General features: G+C 46.1%; 6 non-coding genes across 6 annotated transcripts; all 6 read left to right on the forward strand.

Moving 5' to 3' along the window:
- Positions 1 to 1,813: 1,813 nt before the first annotated feature.
- Positions 1,814 to 2,004, forward strand: LOC130347901 (U2 spliceosomal RNA). The gene has a single exon (XR_008885754.1). It is a non-coding gene; the product is annotated as a U2 spliceosomal RNA (small nuclear RNA).
- A 2,106-nt stretch (positions 2,005 to 4,110) lies between these two features.
- On the forward strand, positions 4,111 to 4,301 carry LOC130347902 (U2 spliceosomal RNA). Its single transcript, XR_008885755.1, has one exon. It is a non-coding gene; the product is annotated as a U2 spliceosomal RNA (small nuclear RNA).
- A 2,078-nt stretch (positions 4,302 to 6,379) lies between these two features.
- On the forward strand, positions 6,380 to 6,570 carry LOC130347903 (U2 spliceosomal RNA). The gene has a single exon (XR_008885756.1). It is a non-coding gene; the product is annotated as a U2 spliceosomal RNA (small nuclear RNA).
- A 2,100-nt stretch (positions 6,571 to 8,670) lies between these two features.
- On the forward strand, positions 8,671 to 8,861 carry LOC130347904 (U2 spliceosomal RNA). Its single transcript, XR_008885757.1, has one exon. It is a non-coding gene; the product is annotated as a U2 spliceosomal RNA (small nuclear RNA).
- A 2,096-nt stretch (positions 8,862 to 10,957) lies between these two features.
- Positions 10,958 to 11,148, forward strand: LOC130347906 (U2 spliceosomal RNA). Its single transcript, XR_008885758.1, has one exon. It is a non-coding gene; the product is annotated as a U2 spliceosomal RNA (small nuclear RNA).
- Positions 11,149 to 13,236: 2,088 nt separating this feature from the next.
- Positions 13,237 to 13,427, forward strand: LOC130347907 (U2 spliceosomal RNA). Its single transcript, XR_008885759.1, has one exon. It is a non-coding gene; the product is annotated as a U2 spliceosomal RNA (small nuclear RNA).
- Positions 13,428 to 13,841: the final 414 nt, after the last annotated feature.

Genomic DNA, 13,841 nt, shown 5'->3' on the forward strand with positions numbered 1-13,841 from the left:
AGCTGCCTTGATAGCGGGTGGGTGCTGAATGTTCCTAATTGACAAAATAAGATTAATGCTTATGAAGAAATATAAAATCTCATCCCTTCCCCAATATCGCGCCACACCCCTACCCCTTAATTCCCTGGTTGAACTTGATGGACATATGTCTTTTTTCGACCGTACTAACTATGTAACTATGTAACATAACATGGGGGGGGGGGGGGGTCTCCTGGCTGTTCACACAGGTGTGTCATTGCTGTACATTGACCATGCATTGCTTCTGTGGTATTGCAAAGGCAAAGACAAATGCTTCCAGCCATCCATTGCACTAATGGATTGGTCATCAGCTGGCTGTCTATGTCCCGCATCAATATAGACCAAAGTACAGAGGGTTAGGCTATGCTATTGTGCACCTACCTGATGCATCAGAAGGTGCGAGGCCCTTGCTAAATTCTGTGCACAGACTTTGAGATCTATACTTTAGACTGTATCTAAACCTGCTCCAACATGGACTGACATTCTGGCCTACTTTCAGCCGATGCGACTTGTCTGTCGCTGAACAGTCGCTTTTTATGTATTCAGCACCTATGTATAATGTTGTAAAAATGCTCTAGAAGCTAAAGTCGCAGAAATGTCACACATATTTGGCCTGCAACTTTCTGTGCGACAAATTCAGACAGGAAAAATCAGTATAAATCCTTAGAAAATTATCCCCCAGTGTCTCCATCTGCTGGCGGTATTGAATAAGCATTGCTGCACTGATGGGGTATGCATTAGACGAAAAAAAAGAAGAAAAAGAAGAATAATACGCCCAGAAAAGAGGCGAAAAGGAGAAAAACGTAAAAAAACGTGAAAAAAAAGTAAGAGGAAGAGAAGGGAAAAAAAGGTGGAAATGGGTTTAAAAGTGATTTCGGCGGAGAAATATATATATATATATATATATATATATATATATACGCGCACACACACACATATATATAAACGTATTCTCCGTTGAGATATTGCAGCCGCTGCTGTGTCCAGGCCCAGGAGCCTTAGCACTGTGCTGTGATGTCACTCAATACCACTGACATCACTAGGTGTAAACAACATCTCTCCTTTGCTGTGTATGTGACTATGGAGCTGTTTGGTGATGTCGTCTATTATGGCCTTCATAGAAGCAATAGGGGAGATTGTTGCATCCATCTAGAACCCTCAGAACTACAGTGCTATGATGTCACTCACTTCCACAGGCCTTGCAGAGTGTAAACAACAACAACCCAGCTTTGTTGTGTATGTAACCATAGGGATTTGTGATGTCACCTAGAACCTTCACAGCAGCGACAGCTTTATGAGGAGCATCAGCACTGCTATGCCTGAGCAGAACCATCACCGCCATAGGTTGTCAAATAACCCGGGTTTAACCCACACAGGTAAGTCCAATGGGGTGCAGGCATGTCCTCTATGCTTACAGCTTCCCGTGGGTGTTGGTTTGATACCGTTTGGGGACAGCCAAGGAGGCATCTGCAGGCAACAAAGGTAGGTGTGTGCTTGTGTGTGTGTTTCCTATGCAGATCCTAAGCCCAGTGTCACATGCAAGTAGGAGGAGTAAGAAGGGTTCCTGGCAAATCCGGGTTATGGATTGCATTTAAAAAGGCCCCGTGGGAGTGCAATGGGCCCCTGTCTTGCTGCTTAGCAATAATGGTATGGGTTTAGGTTCTGCTGTGTGTACTGGTGGTTGACTGCCCCCCAGCCCAGAGTGTGCATGGAAAATTGTCTGGCAGCCTCCCTGACAGCAAGCAGTGATAGTGCCCATGAAGGGCACCTTGTTGGGCCCGCCCCTTTCACGGTTATCGCTTCTCGGCCTTTTGGCTAAGATCAAGTGTAGTATCTGTTCTTATCAGTTTAATATCTGATACGTCCCCTATCTGGGGACCATATATTAAATGGATTTTTGAGAACGGGGGCCGATTTCGAAGCTTGCTTCCGTCGCCCTATGCATTGACCCGATATGGCAGTATCTTCGGGTACAGTGCACCACCCCCTTACAGGGTTAAAAAGAAAGATTCCTACTTTCATTGCTACCTACTTGCTGGCTAGCCAGCTAGCCAGCCCTGTGGGCCTTGCTGCTGCTGCAGCCAAAAAACAAAAGGTGGTGCTGCTGCTGCTTCTGCTGCTTCTGCTGCTTCTGCTTCTGCTTGTGTCTGGCCGCTGTTGGAGCGTCCAGGCACAGGACTTCTGCTGCTGCTGACTAAATGGCCTCCTTAATTGGATCATTTGAGTAGCCAGCACACCTGTGCAGGTAGGGCATGACATGATAGGCAGCTGCCTTGATAGCGGGTGGGTGCTGAATGTTCCTAATTGACAAAATAAGATTAATGCTTATGAAGAAATATAAAATCTCATCCCTTCCCCAATATCGCGCCACACCCCTACCCCTTAATTCCCTGGTTGAACTTGATGGACATATGTCTTTTTTCGACCGTACTAACTATGTAACTATGTAACATAACATGGGGGGGGGGGGGGAGGCTCCTGGCTGTTCACACAGGTGTGTCATTGCTGTACATTGACCATGCATTGCTTCTGTGGTATTGCAAAGGCAAAGACAAATGCTTCCAGCCATCCATTGCACTAATGGATTGGTCATCAGCTGGCTGTCTATGTCCCGCATCAATATAGACCAAAGTACAGAGGGTTAGGCTATGCTATTGTGCACCTACCTGATGCATCAGAAGGTGCGAGGCCCTTGCTAAATTCTGTGCACAGACTTTGAGATCTATACTTTAGACTGTATCTAAACCTGCTCCAACATGGACTGACATTCTGGCCTACTTTCAGCCGATGCGACTTGTCTGTCGCTGAACAGTCGCTTTTTATGTATTCAGCACCTATGTATAATGTTGTAAAAATGCTCTAGAAGCTAAAGTCGCAGAAATGTCACACATATTTGGCCTGCAACTTTCTGTGCGACAAATTCAGACAGGAAAAATCAGTATAAATCCTTAGAAAATCATCCCCCAGTGTCTCCATCTGCTGGCGGTATTGAATAAGCATTGCTGCACTGATGGGGTATGCATTAGACGAAAAAAAAGAAGAAAAAGAAGAATAATACGCCCAGAAAAGAGGCGAAAAGAAGAAAAACGTAAAAAAACGTGAAAAAAAAGTAAGAGGAAGAGAAGGGAAAAAAAGGTGGAAATGGGTTTAAAAGTGATTTCGGCGGAGAAATATATATATATATATATATATATATATATATATATATATATATATATACGCGCACACACACACATATATATAAACGTATTCTCCGTTGAGATATTGCAGCCGCTGCTGTGTCCAGGCCCAGGAGCCTTAGCACTGTGCTGTGATGTCACTCAATACCACTGACATCACTAGGTGTAAACAACATCTCTCCTTTGCTGTGTATGTGACTATGGAGCTGTTTGGTGATGTCGTCTATTATGGCCTTCATAGAAGCAACAGGAGATTGTTGCATCCATCTAGAACCCTCAGAACTACAGTGCTATGATGTCACTCACTTCCACAGGCCTTGCAGAGTGTAAACAACAACAACCCAGCTTTGTTGTGTATGTAACCATAGGGATTTGTGATGTCACCTAGAACCTTCACAGCAGCGACAGCTTTATGAGGAGCATCAGCACTGCTCTGCCTGAGCAGAACCATCACCGCCATAGGTTGTCAAATAACCCGGGTTTAACCCACACAGGTAAGTCCAATGGGGTGCAGGCATGTCCTCTATGCTTACAGCTTCCCGTGGGTGTTGGTTTGATACCGTTTGGGGACAGCCAAGGAGGCATCTGCAGGCAACAAAGGTAGGTGTGTGCTTGTGTGTGTGTTTCCTATGCAGATCCTAAGCCCAGTGTCACATGCAAGTAGGAGGAGTAAGAAGGGTTCCTGGCAAATCCGGGTTATGGATTGCATTTAAAAAGGCCCCGTGGGAGTGCAATGGGCCCCTGTCTTGCTGCTTAGCAATAATGGTATGGGTTTAGGTTCTGCTGTGTGTACTGGTGGTTGACTGCCCCCCAGCCCAGAGTGTGCATGGAAAATTGTCTGGCAGCCTCCCTGACAGCAAGCAGTGATAGTGCCCATGAAGGGCACCTTGTTGGGCCCGCCCCTTTCACGGTTATCGCTTCTCGGCCTTTTGGCTAAGATCAAGTGTAGTATCTGTTCTTATCAGTTTAATATCTGATACGTCCCCTATCTGGGGACCATATATTAAATGGATTTTTGAGAACGGGGGCCGATTTCGAAGCTTGCTTCCGTCGCCCTATGCATTGACCCGATATGGCAGTATCTTCGGGTACAGTGCACCACCCCCTTACAGGGTTAAAAAGAAAGATTCCTACTTTCATTGCTACCTGCTTGCTGGCTAGCCAGCTAGCCAGCCCTGTGGGCCTTGCTGCTGCTGCAGCCAAAAAACAAAAGGTGGTGCTGCTGCTGCTTCTGCTGCTTCTGCTTCTGCTTGTGTCTGGCCGCTGTTGGAGCGTCCAGGCACAGGACTTCTGCTGCTGCTGACTAAATGGCCTCCTTAATTGGATCATTTGAGTAGCCAGCACACCTGCGCAGGTAGGGCATGACATGATAGGCAGCTGCCTTGATAGCGGGTGGGTGCTGAATGTTCCTAATTGACAAAATAAGATTAATGCTTATGAAGAAATATAAAATCTCATCCCTTCCCCAATATCGCGCCACACCCCTACCCCTTAATTCCCTGGTTGAACTTGATGGACATATGTCTTTTTTCGACCGTACTAACTATGTAACTATGTAACATAACATGGGGGGGGGGGGGGGTCTCCTGGCTGTTCACACAGGTGTGTCATTGCTGTACATTGACCATGCATTGCTTCTGTGGTATTGCAAAGGCAAAGACAAATGCTTCCAGCCATCCATTGCACTAATGGATTGGTCATCAGCTGGCTGTCTATGTCCCGCATCAATATAGACCAAAGTACAGAGGGTTAGGCTATGCTATTGTGCACCTACCTGATGCATCAGAAGGTGCGAGGCCCTTGCTAAATTCTGTGCACAGACTTTGAGATCTATACTTTAGACTGTATCTAAACCTGCTCCAACATGGACTGACATTCTGGCCTACTTTCAGCCGATGCGACTTGTCTGTCGCTGAACAGTCGCTTTTTATGTATTCAGCACCTATGTATAATGTTGTAAAAATGCTCTAGAAGCTAAAGTCGCAGAAATGTCACACATATTTGGCCTGCAACTTTCTGTGCGACAAATTCAGACAGGAAAAATCAGTATAAATCCTTAGAAAATTATCCCCCAGTGTCTCCATCTGCTGGCGGTATTGAATAAGCATTGCTGCACTGATGGGGTATGCATTAGACGAAAAAAAAGAAGAAAAAGAAGAAGAATACGCCCAGAAAAGAGGCGAAAAGGAGAAAAACTTAAAAAAACGTGAAAAAAAAGTAAGAGGAAGAGAAGGGAAAAAAAGGTGGAAATGGGTTTAAAAGTGATTTCGGCGGAGAAATATATATATATATATATATATATATATATACGCGCACACACACACATATATATAAACGTATTCTCCGTTGAGATATTGCAGCCGCTGCTGTGTCCAGGCCCAGGAGCCTTAGCACTGTGCTGAGATGTCACTCAATACCACTGACATCACTAGGTGTAAACAACATCTCTCCTTTGCTGTGTATGTGACTATGGAGCTGTTTGGTGATGTCGTCTATTATGGCCTTCATAGAAGCAACAGGAGATTGTTGCATCCATCTAGAACCCTCAGAACTACAGTGCTATGATGTCACTCACTTCCACAGGCCTTGCAGAGTGTAAACAACAACAACCCAGCTTTGTTGTGTATGTAACCATAGGGATTTGTGATGTCACCTAGAACCTTCACAGCAGCGACAGCTTTATGAGGAGCATCAGCACTGCTCTGCCTGAGCAGAACCATCACCGCCATAGGTTGTCAAATAACCCGGGTTTAACCCACACAGGTAAGTCCAATGGGGTGCAGGCATGTCCTCTATGCTTACAGCTTCCCGTGGGTGTTGGTTTGATACCGTTTGGGGACAGCCAAGGAGGCATCTGCAGGCAACAAAGGTAGGTGTGTGCTTGTGTGTGTGTTTCCTATGCAGATCCTAAGCCCAGTGTCACATGCAAGTAGGAGGAGTAAGAAGGGTTCCTGGCAAATCCGGGTTATGGATTGCATTTAAAAAGGCCCCGTGGGAGTGCAATGGGCCCCTGTCTTGCTGCTTAGCAATAATGGTATGGGTTTAGGTTCTGCTGTGTGTACTGGTGGTTGACTGCCCCCCAGCCCAGAGTGTGCATGGAAAATTGTCTGGCAGCCTCCCTGACAGCAAGCAGTGATAGTGCCCATGAAGGGCACCTTGTTGGGCCCGCCCCTTTCACGGTTATCGCTTCTCGGCCTTTTGGCTAAGATCAAGTGTAGTATCTGTTCTTATCAGTTTAATATCTGATACGTCCCCTATCTGGGGACCATATATTAAATGGATTTTTGAGAACGGGGGCCGATTTCGAAGCTTGCTTCCGTCGCCCTATGCATTGACCCGATATGGCAGTATCTTCGGGTACAGTGCACCACCCCCTTACAGGGTTAAAAAGAAAGATTCCTACTTTCATTGCTACCTGCTTGCTGGCTAGCCAGCTAGCCAGCCCTGTGGGCCTTGCTGCTGCTGCAGCCAAAAAACAAAAGGTGGTGCTGCTGCTGCTTCTGCTGCTTCTGCTTCTGCTTGTGTCTGGCCGCTGTTGGAGCGTCCAGGCACAGGACTTCTGCTGCTGCTGACTAAATGGCCTCCTTAATTGGATCATTTGAGTAGCCAGCACACCTGTGCAGGTAGGGCATGACATGATAGGCAGCTGCCTTGATAGCGGGTGGGTGCTGAATGTTCCTAATTGACAAAATAAGATTAATGCTTATGAAGAAATATAAAATCTCATCCCTTCCCCAATATCGCGCCACACCCATACCCCTTAATTCCCTGGTTGAACTTGATGGACATATGTCTTTTTTCGACCGTACTAACTATGTAACTATGTAACATAACATGGGGGGGGGGGGGGGGGTCTCCTGGCTGTTCACACAGGTGTGTCATTGCTGTACATTGACCATGCATTGCTTCTGTGGTATTGCAAAGGCAAAGACAAATGCTTCCAGCCATCCATTGCACTAATGGATTGGTCATCAGCTGGCTGTCTATGTCCCGCATCAATATAGACCAAAGTACAGAGGGTTAGGCTATGCTATTGTGCACCTACCTGATGCATCAGAAGGTGCGAGGCCCTTGCTAAATTCTGTGCACAGACTTTGAGATCTATACTTTAGACTGTATCTAAACCTGCTCCAACATGGACTGACATTCTGGCCTACTTTCAGCCGATGCGACTTGTCTGTCGCTGAACAGTCGCTTTTTATGTATTCAGCACCTATGTATAATGTTGTAAAAATGCTCTAGAAGCTAAAGTCGCAGAAATGTCACACATATTTGGCCTGCAACTTTCTGTGCGACAAATTCAGACAGGAAAAATCAGTATAAATCCTTAGAAAATTATCCCCCAGTGTCTCCATCTGCTGGCGGTATTGAATAAGCATTGCTGCACTGATGGGGTATGCATTAGACGAAAAAAAAGAAGAAAAAGAAGAATAATACGCCCAGAAAAGAGGCGAAAAGGAGAAAAACGTAAAAAAATGTGAAAAAAAAGTAAGAGGAAGAGAAGGGAAAAAAAGGTGGAAATGGGTTTAAAAGTGATTTCGGCGGAGAAATATATATATATATATATATATATATATATATATATATATATATATATACGCGCACACACACACATATATATATAAACGTATTCTCCGTTGAGATATTGCAGCCGCTGCTGTGTCCAGGCCCAGGAGCCTTAGCACTGTGCTGTGATGTCACTCAATACCACTGACATCACTAGGTGTAAACAACATCTCTCCTTTGCTGTGTATGTGACTATGGAGCTGTTTGGTGATGTCGTCTATTATGGCCTTCATAGAAGCAACAGGAGATTGTTGCATCCATCTAGAACCCTCAGAACTACAGTGCTATGATGTCACTCACTTCCACAGGCCTTGCAGAGTGTAAACAACAACAACCCAGCTTTGTTGTGTATGTAACCATAGGGATTTGTGATGTCACCTAGAACCTTCACAGCAGCGACAGCTTTATGAGGAGCATCAGCACTGCTCTGCCTGAGCAGAACCATCACCGCCATAGGTTGTCAAATAACCCGGGTTTAACCCACACAGGTAAGTCCAATGGGGTGCAGGCATGTCCTCTATGCTTACAGCTTCCCGTGGGTGTTGGTTTGATACCGTTTGGGGACAGCCAAGGAGGCATCTGCAGGCAACAAAGGTAGGTGTGTGCTTGTGTGTGTGTTTCCTATGCAGATCCTAAGCCCAGTGTCACATGCAAGTAGGAGGAGTAAGAAGGGTTCCTGGCAAATCCGGGTTATGGATTGCATTTAAAAAGGCCCCGTGGGAGTGCAATGGGCCCCTGTCTTGCTGCTTAGCAATAATGGTATGGGTTTAGGTTCTGCTGTGTGTACTGGTGGTTGACTGCCCCCCAGCCCAGAGTGTGCATGGAAAATTGTCTGGCAGCCTCCCTGACAGCAAGCAGTGATAGTGCCCATGAAGGGCACCTTGTTGGGCCCGCCCCTTTCACGGTTATCGCTTCTCGGCCTTTTGGCTAAGATCAAGTGTAGTATCTGTTCTTATCAGTTTAATATCTGATACGTCCCCTATCTGGGGACCATATATTAAATGGATTTTTGAGAACGGGGGCCGATTTCGAAGCTTGCTTCCGTCGCCCTATGCATTGACCCGATATGGCAGTATCTTCGGGTACAGTGCACCACCCCCTTACAGGGTTAAAAAGAAAGATTCCTACTTTCATTGCTACCTGCTTGCTGGCTAGCCAGCTAGCCAGCCCTGTGGGCCTTGCTGCTGCTGCAGCCAAAAAACAAAAGGTGGTGCTGCTGCTGCTTCTGCTGCTTCTGCTTCTGCTTGTGTCTGGCCGCTGTTGGAGCGTCCAGGCACAAGACTTCTGCTGCTGCTGACTAAATGGCCTCCTTAATTGGATCATTTGAGTAGCCAGCACACCTGTGCAGGTAGGGCATGACATGATAGGCAGCTGCCTTGATAGCGGGTGGGTGCTGAATGTTCCTAATTGACAAAATAAGATTAATGCTTATGAAGAAATATAAAATCTCATCCCTTCCCCAATATCGCGCCACACCCCTACCCCTTAATTCCCTGGTTGAACTTGATGGACATATGTCTTTTTTCGACCGTACTAACTATGTAACTATGTAACATAACATGGGGGGGGGGGGGGGGGTCTCCTGGCTGTTCACACAGGTGTGTCATTGCTGTACATTGACCATGCATTGCTTCTGTGGTATTGCAAAGGCAAAGACAAATGCTTCCAGCCATCCATTGCACTAATGGATTGGTCATCAGCTGGCTGTCTATGTCCCGCATCAATATAGACCAAAGTACAGAGGGTTAGGCTATGCTCTTGTGCACCTACCTGATGCATCAGAAGGTGCGAGGCCCTTGCTAAATTCTGTGCACAGACTTTGAGATCTATACTTTAGACTGTATCTAAACCTGCTCCAACATGGACTGACATTCTGGCCTACTTTCAGCCGATGCGACTTGTCTGTCGCTGAACAGTCGCTTTTTATGTATTCAGCACCTATGTATAATGTTGTAAAAATGCTCTAGAAGCTAAAGTCGCAGAAATGTCACACATATTTGGCCTGCAACTTTCTGTGCGACAAATTCAGACAGGAAAAATCAGTATAAATCCTTAGAAAATTATCCCCCAGTGTCTCCATCTGCTGGCGGTATTGAATAAGCATTGCTGCACTGATGGGGTATGCATTAGACGAAAAAAAAAGAAGAAAAAGAAGAATAATACGCCCAGAAAAGAGGCAAAAAGGAGAAAAACGTAAAAAAACGTGAAAAAAAGTAAGAGGAAGAGAAGGGAAAAAAAGGTGGAAATGGGTTTAAAAGTGATTTCGGCGGAGAAATATATATATATATATATATATATATATATATATATATATATATATACGCGCACACACACACATATATATAAACGTATTCTCCGTTGAGATATTGCAGCCGCTGCTGTGTCCAGGCCCAGGAGCCTTAGCACTGTGCTGTGATGTCACTCAATACCACTGACATCACTAGGTGTAAACAACATCTCTCCTTTGCTGTGTATGTGACTATGGAGCTGTTTGGTGATGTCGTCTATTATGGCCTTCATAGAAGCAACAGGAGATTGTTGCATCCATCTAGAACCCTCAGAACTACAGTGCTATGATGTCACTCACTTCCACAGGCCTTGCAGAGTGTAAACAACAACAACCCAGCTTTGTTGTGTATGTAACCATAGGGATTTGTGATGTCACCTAGAACCTTCACAGCAGCGACAGCTTTATGAGGAGCATCAGCACTGCTCTGCCTGAGCAGAACCATCACCGCCATAGGTTGTCAAATAACCCGGGTTTAACCCACACAGGTAAGTCCAATGGGGTGCAGGCATGTCCTCTATGCTTACAGCTTCCCGTGGGTGTTGGTTTGATACCGTTTGGGGACAGCCAAGGAGGCATCTGCAGGCAACAAAGGTAGGTGTGTGCTTGTGTGTGTGTTTCCTATGCAGATCCTAAGCCCAGTGTCACATGCAAGTAGGAGGAGTAAGAAGGGTTCCTGGCAAATCCGGGTTATGGATTGCATTTAAAAAGGCCCCGTGGGAGTGCAATGGGCCCCTGTCTTGCTGCTTAGCAATAATGGTATGGGTTTAGGTTCTGCTGTGTGTACTGGTGGTTGACTGCCCCCCAGCCCAGAGTGTGCATGGAAAATTGTCTGGCAGCCTCCCTGACAGCAAGCAGTGATAGTGCCCATGAAGGGCACCTTGTTGGGCCCGCCCCTTTCACGGTTATCGCTTCTCGGCCTTTTGGCTAAGATCAAGTGTAGTATCTGTTCTTATCAGTTTAATATCTGATACGTCCCCTATCTGGGGACCATATATTAAATGGATTTTTGAGAACGGGGGCCGATTTCGAAGCTTGCTTCCGTCGCCCTATGCATTGACCCGATATGGCAGTATCTTCGGGTACAGTGCACCACCCCCTTACAGGGTTAAAAAGAAAGATTCCTACTTTCATTGCTACCTGCTTGCTGGCTAGCCAGCTAGCCAGCCCTGTGGGCCTTGCTGCTGCTGCAGCCAAAAAACAAAAGGTGGTGCTGCTGCTGCTTCTGCTGCTTCTGCTTCTGCTTGTGTCTGGCCGCTGTTGGAGCGTCCAGGCACAGGACTTCTGCTGCTGCTGACTAAATGGCCTCCTTAATTGGATCATTTGAGTAGCCAGCACACCTGTGCAGGTAGGGCATGACATGATAGGCAGCTGCCTTGATAGCGGGTGGGTGCTGAATGTTCCTAATTGACAAAATAAGATTAATGCTTATGAAGAAATATAAAATCTCATCCCTTCCCCAATATCTCGCCACACCCCTACCCCTTAATTCCCTGGTTGAACTTGATGGACATATGTCTTTTTTCGACCGTACTAACTATGTAACTATGTAACATAACATGGGGGGGGGGGGGGGGTCTCCTGGCTGTTCACACAGGTGTGTCATTGCTGTACATTGACCATGCATTGCTTCTGTGGTATTGCAAAGACAAATGCTTCCAGCCATCCATTGCACTAATGGATTGGTCATCAGCTGGCTGTCTATGTCCCGCATCAATATAGACCAAAGTACAGAGGGTTAGGCTATGCTATTGTGCACCTACCTGATGCATCAGAAGGTGCGAGGCCCTTGCTAAATTCTGTGCACAGACTTTGAGATCTATACTTTAGACTGTATCTAAACCTGCTCCAACATGGACTGACATTCTGGCCTACTTTCAGCCGATGCGACTTGTCTGTCGCTGAACAGTCGCTTTTTATGTATTCAGCACCTATGTATAATGTTGTAAAAATGCTCTAGAAGCTAAAGTCGCAGAAATGTCACACATATTTAGCCTGCAACTTTCTGTGCGACAAATTCAGACAGGAAAAATCAGTATAAATCCTTAGAAAATTATCCCCCAGTGTCTCCATCTGCTGGCGGTATTGAATAAGCATTGCTGCACTGATGGGGTATGCATTAGACGAAAAAAAAGAAGAAAAAGAAGAATAATACGCCCAGAAAAGAGGCGAAAAGGAGAAAAACGTAAAAAAAACGTGAAAAAAAAGTAAGAGGAAGAGAAGGGAAAAAAAGGTGGAAATGGGTTTAAAAGTGATTTCGGCGGAGAAATATATATATATATATATATATATATATATATATATATATATATACGCGCACACACACACATATATATAAACGTATTCTCCGTTGAGATATTGCAGCCGCTGCTGTGTCCAGGCCCAGGAGCCTTAGCACTGTGCTGTGATGTCACTCAATACCACTGACATCACTAGGTGTAAACAACATCTCTCCTTTGCTGTGTATGTGACTATGGAGCTGTTTGGTGATGTCGTCTATTATGGCCTTCATAGAAGCAACAGGAGATTGTTGCATCCATCTAGAACCCTCAGAACTACAGTGCTATGATGTCACTCACTTCCACAGGCCTTGCAGAGTGTAAACAACAACAACCCAGCTTTGTTGTGTATGTAACCATAGGGATTTGTGATGTCACCTAGAACCTTCACAGCAGCGACAGCTTTATGAGGAGCATCAGCACTGCTCTGCCTGAGCAGAACCATCACCGCCATAGGTTGTCAAATAACCCGGGTTTAACCCACACAGGTAAGTCCAATGGGGTGCAGGCATGTCCTCTATGCTTACAGCTTCCCGTGGGTGTTGGTTTGATACCGTTTGGGGACAGCCAAGGAGGCATCTGCAGGCAACAAAGGTAGGTGTGTGCTTGTGTGTGTGTTTCCTATGCAGATCCTAAGCCCAGTGTCACATGCAAGTAGGAGGAGTAAGAAGGGTTCCTGGCAAATCCGGGTTATGGATTGCATTTAAAAAGGCCCCGTGGGAGTGCAATGGGCCCCTGTCTTGCTGCTTAGCAATAATGGTATGGGTTTAGGTTCTGCTGTGTGTACTGGTGGTTGACTGCCCCCCAGCCCAGAGTGTGCATGGAAAATTGTCTGGCAGCCTCCCTGACAGCAAGCAGTGATAGTGCCCATGAAGGGCACCTTGTTGGGCCCGCCCCTTTCACGGTTATCGCTTCTCGGCCTTTTGGCTAAGATCAAGTGTAGTATCTGTTCTTATCAGTTTAATATCTGATACGTCCCCTATCTGGGGACCATATATTAAATGGATTTTTGAGAACGGGGGCCGATTTCGAAGCTTGCTTCCGTCGCCCTATGCATTGACCCGATATGGCAGTATCTTCGGGTACAGTGCACCACCCCCTTACAGGGTTAAAAAGAAAGATTCCTACTTTCATTGCTACCTGCTTGCTGGCTAGCCAGCTAGCCAGCCCTGTGGGCCTTGCTGCTGCTGCTGCAGCCAAAAAACAAAAGGTGGTGCTGCTGCTGCTTCTGCTGCTTCTGCTTCTGCTTGTGTCTGGCCGCTGTTGGAGCGTCCAGGCACAGGACTTCTGCTGCTGCTGACTAAATGGCCTCCTTAATTGGATCATTTGAGTAGCCAGCACACCTGTGCAGGTAGGGCATGACATGATAGGCAGCTGCCTTGATAGCGGGTGGGTGCTGAATGTTCCTAATTGACAAAATAAGATTAATGCTTATGAAGAAATATAAAATCTCATCCCTTCCCCAATATCGCGCCACACCCCTACCCCTTAATTCCCTGGTTGAACTTGATG

The sequence above is a fragment of the Hyla sarda genome, unplaced genomic scaffold (genome assembly GCF_029499605.1).
Source record: "Hyla sarda isolate aHylSar1 unplaced genomic scaffold, aHylSar1.hap1 scaffold_854, whole genome shotgun sequence".
In the NCBI taxonomy this organism is placed as follows: Eukaryota; Metazoa; Chordata; class Amphibia; order Anura; family Hylidae; genus Hyla; species Hyla sarda.